The sequence below is a fragment of the Monodelphis domestica genome, chromosome 2 (assembly GCF_027887165.1).
Source record: "Monodelphis domestica isolate mMonDom1 chromosome 2, mMonDom1.pri, whole genome shotgun sequence".
Classification (NCBI taxonomy): domain Eukaryota; kingdom Metazoa; phylum Chordata; class Mammalia; order Didelphimorphia; family Didelphidae; genus Monodelphis; species Monodelphis domestica.
This window is the reverse complement of record NC_077228.1, coordinates 214,566,587-214,573,405: the sequence shown is the minus strand read 5'-3', so window position 1 is coordinate 214,573,405 and position 6,819 is coordinate 214,566,587.

Sequence of the window (6,819 nt, the reverse complement as noted above, 5' to 3'; positions counted from 1 at the left end):
ATCCTGGGCAAGTCACTTACCCCCATTTACCTCAGTTTCTCATCTGTAAAATGAACTGGACAAGGAAATGGCAAATTGCTCCAGTGTTTTTGTGGAGAAAACAACAAACGGGATCATGAAGAATGAGACAGGATTGAAAACAGCTGAACAACAGAATTATCTAAAGGATACCAAGAATATGCAGAGTCGTGAAAGTTAAGGGACTTAAATATACGCAAAAGGAGACCACAATTACAGAGTCAAATGCCATGAAAGAAGTCAAGGGGGAAGACAGAAGAAAGAAAGAAAAAGCATTGGATTTGGTAATAAAAGAAGTCATTAATGACCTTAGCGAGAGCTATTACAGTAAAGTGGTAGAGATTATAAGGAGTTGAAGAACAAGTGACTACTCTTTCCAGGAGATTTGTAGTGAGAGGAAAGCAAGAAATAGGATAAGAACTTGAACTAAAAAGTAAAAACAAGAAAAATAAAAAACAAAGAAAAATTTTTTAATATTAGGGAGTCTTGAATATCTTTGTAGAGCCAGAAGAGAAGCTCTTTCCCATGATTGAAGATGCATGAGAGAGAGGGAATGATTGATGGAGCAAGGCTGTTAGCACTGTAATTGAAGAAGGCTGAAATGCTTTGCTGCAGGAAGGTGATGTTAGGTGGAGAATTTAAGGAGCAGAAAAGCATAGCATTAAGTAGCATCAGTGTTGTTGCTTTTACGAGCACCAGGTTGTCTGCAGAACATGAATCAGACTCAAGTTAGTCTCTGGGCTTCGGAAGGGTACAATTGCATCATCTGGTTTTCGCCAATGTCTCTTCCCTGGATATGCTGACCCCTAGGAAGGCAGCCTGGGTTTTTTATAGGATCACAGAATTATAGATTTAGAACTGAAAAGGGCCTTAAAGGTCCTCCCTCATTTTATGGATAGGGAAACAGAGTCCCAGAGAGGTGACTGGATTTGCCCAAAGTCACACTAGTAGTAAATGGCAAAAGCTAGGTTTTAATCCAGAACTCTTGACTCCAAATCCAGAACCATTTCCACCTCTCTATGCTACTGCTTCTAAGGAATGTGATGAGTAGATTTTCCTTTCCTGAACAACTTTTGAGTGCTGGGTACTTTCCCTTGAGGTAAAAGGTTGATTTTCTGATGACACTTGAGTTTTAAGGGTTCCCTGGTTAAAAGAGAAGGCAGAAGGGGCAGCTAGGTGGCTCTGGGAATTTAGAATCAAGTCTTGAGATGAGAGGTCCTGGGTTCAAATCCAGAATTTTACACATTCTAGCTGCCACTTATCCCCCTTTACCTAGCCCTTGTCACTCTTCTGCCTTGGAACAGTATTGATTCTAAGATAAAAAGTAAGGGTTAAAAAAAAAAGGCAGAAAGGATGAATAAGAACAACAGAAGTATTTGAGAGAATTCTCAATCAAATCACCTGCGAAGTGTGAGAAGAGAATGGTGCTAGAGAATGCCAGAAAGAGAAGATTTAAAGCACACATTATGGAGAATATGATGTCAATAAGTGAAGGAAGAAAATCAAACAAGCCAAGGAACAGGTTAAGCTGCCCAAAGCTCTGTTTAAAATTGTTGCTGTTCATCCGTGGTTTTCAAAGACAACCAGTGATCTCTTGACTTGTGCTTGAATTGGATTTTAGTGAGGCAGAGTTGCACAGAGTCATCAGCCTCACTCTCTCTTCCAGTGTGATACGAGTCCAGTGGCAAGACAAAAGTCAGGATTATTAGTGATGGCCCAGGATTCAGTAAATGATGGATTCTTCAGTGTCTGTCCAAGCTCTAAAAATTCCACAATATTTGCTTTAGCCGCCTTCATGGCTATTGGAACAAGTTATTCTCATCCACCTATTCTGCTAGCAGGTCTATACATTCTTGGGGTAGACATCCCCCTTACTCACCAAAGGATTCGTGGCTGGTTAGTTAGCCTCAACCTAGTTTAGCCCATCTGCTGAGATGGTTTCCTGGAGTGTGGCCACTGTGTATGCTACAGTTTCTTGGAGCCACAGGAGAGAATTGGGGGACAGGTAGATACCAAAGGAAGAAAGCACTCTGAAAAAAGCTCAGCAGACCCTCACACCAGAGGTGGTAGTCCTCCTTGAAGTGGAAGCATTCACACCTCCTTGAAGCATTCACACTCCCCTCTATTTAAAATATTGTTATGACAGAGCATCCAAAGGTTGCTTCCTCTCAGGTAAAGTTTCCTTCAGGATTTAGTGGGTAGTCTGTGGATGAGAGAAGGAAGAACAGTATGTATACAAATTTAAGGAATTTTGTATTTATACAAATATAAGGAATGAAAAAGATAGGGTACAATTTAACTTGAATATGAAGTCTATAAAAAATATAAAATATGACTAGAAAGATAGAAGAAAAGAAGCAGCCCAGATATGGGAACATCTGGACCACATAAATTATATGCCTATACATGTATGCATATATATATATATATTCATTAAATAAAAAGTCATTAGCCAAACCTTTATTAAGTGCTTACTGTGTAGAGGGTACTATACTGAAGATATATAGTTGTTTAAAATATAAGGTGCCTTCCCCTAAAAAAGGAGGGGAATAAAAGGAGGCATTTTTATTAAATATTTGTTTTGTTTTATTTTATATGAAAGGTGCCTTATTTTTTAGCACAAACTAGAAGGGATATAAGATATTAATGCAAAAAGCCATAATATACAATATTACAGGGCCCTCACAAGACAACAAGACACAAAGTGAAAATGTCACATTGCTTTCATTTAGACACAGCACAAAGATCTAGCCTTCAGGACCTAGAATATGATGCTATATAATATATATATATAATATTTTTGCTGTTCAGTCATTCAGTCATGTCCAACTTTTCATGAACCCATGGACTATACTATCTTTAGGGTTTTCTTGGCAAAGATATTGGAATGGTTTGCCATTTCCTTTTCCAGTGGATTAATGCAAATGGAAGTTAAGTGACTTGCCCAGGGTCACATGCCGCGTTCAGGGTCCAGCCTCACTCGCAACTCCAGGGTTCCCAACAGGTGGTAAATGATCAGTCAAAATAAATAACATAAAATAAATAACAAACGGAAGACAGCTTAATCATTACGGCCATGGGATTGCAGTCACATAGCTTGTAAGTGTCTGAGGCCAGATTTGAACTTGGATCTTTCTGATTCTAGGCCCTGTGCTCTGTCCCCTGAACCATCTAATAATATAGTACTGGGCCTGGAGTCAGGAAGACCTGAGGTATATATTTGTATATATATGTAAATGTATAGTAATATATATATACATATTATATATAATGTGTATATGTATGCATACACACATATTCTAGATATATATCTTCCTAAATATGTATGTATATATCCCCACATATACATATGTAATTTCTATTCATTGAATTAAAAATAATTGGACAAACTTTTATTAAGTGCTTACTATGTGCAGGGTACTACACTAAAGATACTAATATAAATTTAAAAATAAGGGACCCCCCCATATAAAATGAAGCAAACATTTATTAAGCACAAACTAGGAGAGATATAAGTTATCAATGCAGAAACCATTAACACGTGGAAATTCCACTTAGCTAAGAAAAAGAGAGGATCCTGGTCGTTGAGGTGAGAAGAGGGTCAAACTTCCCCACGCCTCATCTTCTTGGGATTAGAGACCTTCTTCAAGCACACTCTGGCCAGTCAACTTTCTAAATCCATTCAGTTTCCAATTCTTGTAGATCTTATCTCTGTAACATCTCTTACATCCATTCTCCACTCACCATTTCCCTGGTGCAGCTCCTCATTACTTCTCATTTGGATTATTATGACATCCTCAAAATTGCTCTCCTTTCTCTCTAGTCTAGATGTTCTCTTAACCTTTATTGTGTCATGATCTCCTTTGGCACTATTGTTTTTAAATGCCCTAAATAAAAGGAAACTAATCATATTGAAATAGTTATCAAAATCTCTTTTTTTAATTTACCACCCAGGTTGAGAATCTTTTCTCTAGTGCCTTCTCCTCTCCAGTACATTCTCCAAAGATCTGCCAAAATAATCTAGCATGTCAGTCATCTTCTCAAAAAAAGTGATCAAGTGTTCTCTACTGTCTCTAGGCTAAAATATAAACTCAGCCTGTAATCTGTGCAGGGTACAACACTAAAGATACAAAGTTTAATTTTAAAAACTAAAAAGATACCTCCCCTATGAACTGAAACATTTATTATGTTTGCTTATTCACACAAGCCAGCATCCCTCCTGCCTAGAATGTACTCCCTCCTCAGTCCTGCCTCTTAGAATCTTTTCTTCCCTCAAAGTTCAATTTAGATGCCTCCTCCCCTTGAAAACTTTTCTGATTCACTTAATTGGATGCTGTTCTCTCTCTTCTCAAATTACTTTGCTTTATACTTATTTGTACATATGTTGTATTCCTACGGAGGTCTTCTTGGAGAAGGTGGTCTTTAAAATGCAATTCTTTGTTCAAACTTGGATCTTTTATGAAAGAATCTCCTCTCAACGTGACAGAGATGGAGACATTGAAACAGAGACCCTAATCTCATCCAAGGGAAAATTACCCAAAGCCTCTACTGAGATAAACAGAAAATCAAAGTCATGTTGAGAATCACGTTTCTATTAAATATCTACCTTTCAAAGTCTACCTTCTAAACTCCTCCTCCCCAAAGAGGGTCTGAAAACACATGTACCCTCAATGGAAGCAAGAAACAAGAGTCCTTTATTCCAAGCTCTCTTGCTAACTCTGTCCCTCACATAAGCATGAAGTTGAGTCATCATCTTCTCCACTAATAAGAAGAGTCATTACAAATGATCCAGGCTTAAACCCTAGGTTACAAAAAAAGTGATAGGTGACAAAAAAGGGAAGAATTAAATTCCTGGGATAATGGTGCTAGAGCACAACCCCATGAAGCATGCATAGAGCTAAACCAAGCTTCCTTCCTCTGGGTAGTTCCAGAGATCCATGTGTTCAGGCTGAGGGCTTTACAACCACACATCAATCTCTAGGTCCCCAAGAGGGCAGCATTTTGTCAAAGAGCAGACATTATGGAGAACAGGATGTCAATAAGTGACCAGAGAGAATCAAGCACGCAGAGAAACAGTGCCACTGAGCCAGAAAGAATCAGTCAACTTGAAAGGGAGAATTTCTGCTGTTTCCTTTTCTTTTCTCTCTTCCCATTTGCCAAGGATGTGAAGGATTCTCTAAAGGTTCCTCTTGGCTCTCCTGGTGGGCACCATCTTCTTCCTCCCATAGTACAGCCAACATTGACTGAGGGACCCAGGAGCTCCAGACTTCTCAAACTCATTCATAAAAAGGTCTTTCATATGCTCACATGGAAGGCAGGATCTGAACCCTTCCTGATTCCAAAGCTTCCCCTCACTATATCATTCTACTTCTCACAGTTTAAAATAGCTTCTATTTACATAGTATCTTTAGTCTTACAGTGTTACCACATTAAGATCACAGAAAAGTATAAGAATTTAATTGTCATATACTGTATTAATTCCTATATATTAGAATCACTATGTATTGTTGCGTCTAGGATCTGGGTCAGAGATACCATCTAATCTGATGCTTTTTGCATTTTCTTTGTCCTTGAGAATCCCAAGGATTTTTAGCAGAATTTGGTTAATAAAGGATAGAAGGGTGCTCTTCTGGAATATATGACCTATCCATCTGTGGGGATGGGAAGGGATGAATAGGTTGATGACCCACCTCTTGATTAGCCATCACCAGTTAAAGATGTCTTGGTATGTTCAAGGGAAGGCCTGAATAACAAGCTCCTAAAAATCTATTTATTAAACTACCTGACTTAGCTCAGGTAATCCCAGGTCCCAAGAGAACCTTGAAGACCTTTATCATTTTATTGGTCATAATGCTGGCCTAACCAATAAGTCTGATATTATCAATAAATTCATATTCATACCCAAAAATTAGTCTATCAAGATAATTTTAATTGTAGTGTTACAAGTATCATTGCCTCCATTTTACAGAAGAAGAAACTATTGCTCGCCCAGAATGTGACTTCCCAAGTGCCTCCCAGTTCAGGACTCTTTCCACTATACCCTGTCATGTTTAATTATTTCAATCCTGTAGGACTATAGGACCTATAGTATAGGTCATGCCTCCCTAAAACCATAGTAGAGGATTATACTCACTCCAGTAAGTCTTCCTATCTGTGTCACTCACAAATTTCTGAAATGTGTTGGGAAGGATCAGAAGAAGAATAAAAAAGAATAGGAGGGGTCTGTATCCCAAAAATATAATTTAAAAAGGAAAAGGACCTACTTGTACAAAAATATTTATGGCAGCTCTTTCTGTGGTGAGAAAGAACTGGAAATTGAGGTAATATCCATCCACTGGGGCATGGCTGAACAAATTGTGGCACATATTGATGATGGAATACTATTGTATTATAAGAAATGATGAGCAAGATGCTTTCCCGAAAAAAGCTGGAAAAATCTGCAGGAACTGATGCAAAGCAAAATAAACAGAACCAGGAGACCATTGTACACAATAGCAGCAACAGATGACCAACTGTGAAAATTTGGCTACTCTCAACAATCTGGAACAATTCTGAAAGACTTATGACAAGGAATGCTATCCACCTCCAGAGAAAAAACTGTTGGAGTTGAATGGATGGAAATCAAAACATACTATGTTTCACATCAGAATATTTATAATTTTATTTGGGGATTTGGGTTTTGCATGATCAATATAAAAGTATATTTTGCATGATAATAAAAGAAAAAAGAAAAAGGGTAGGAGGCTCCCATAATCCCTGATGAATGTTAAGAGGAGATTCCCCTGTACTGACTTCAAAGGC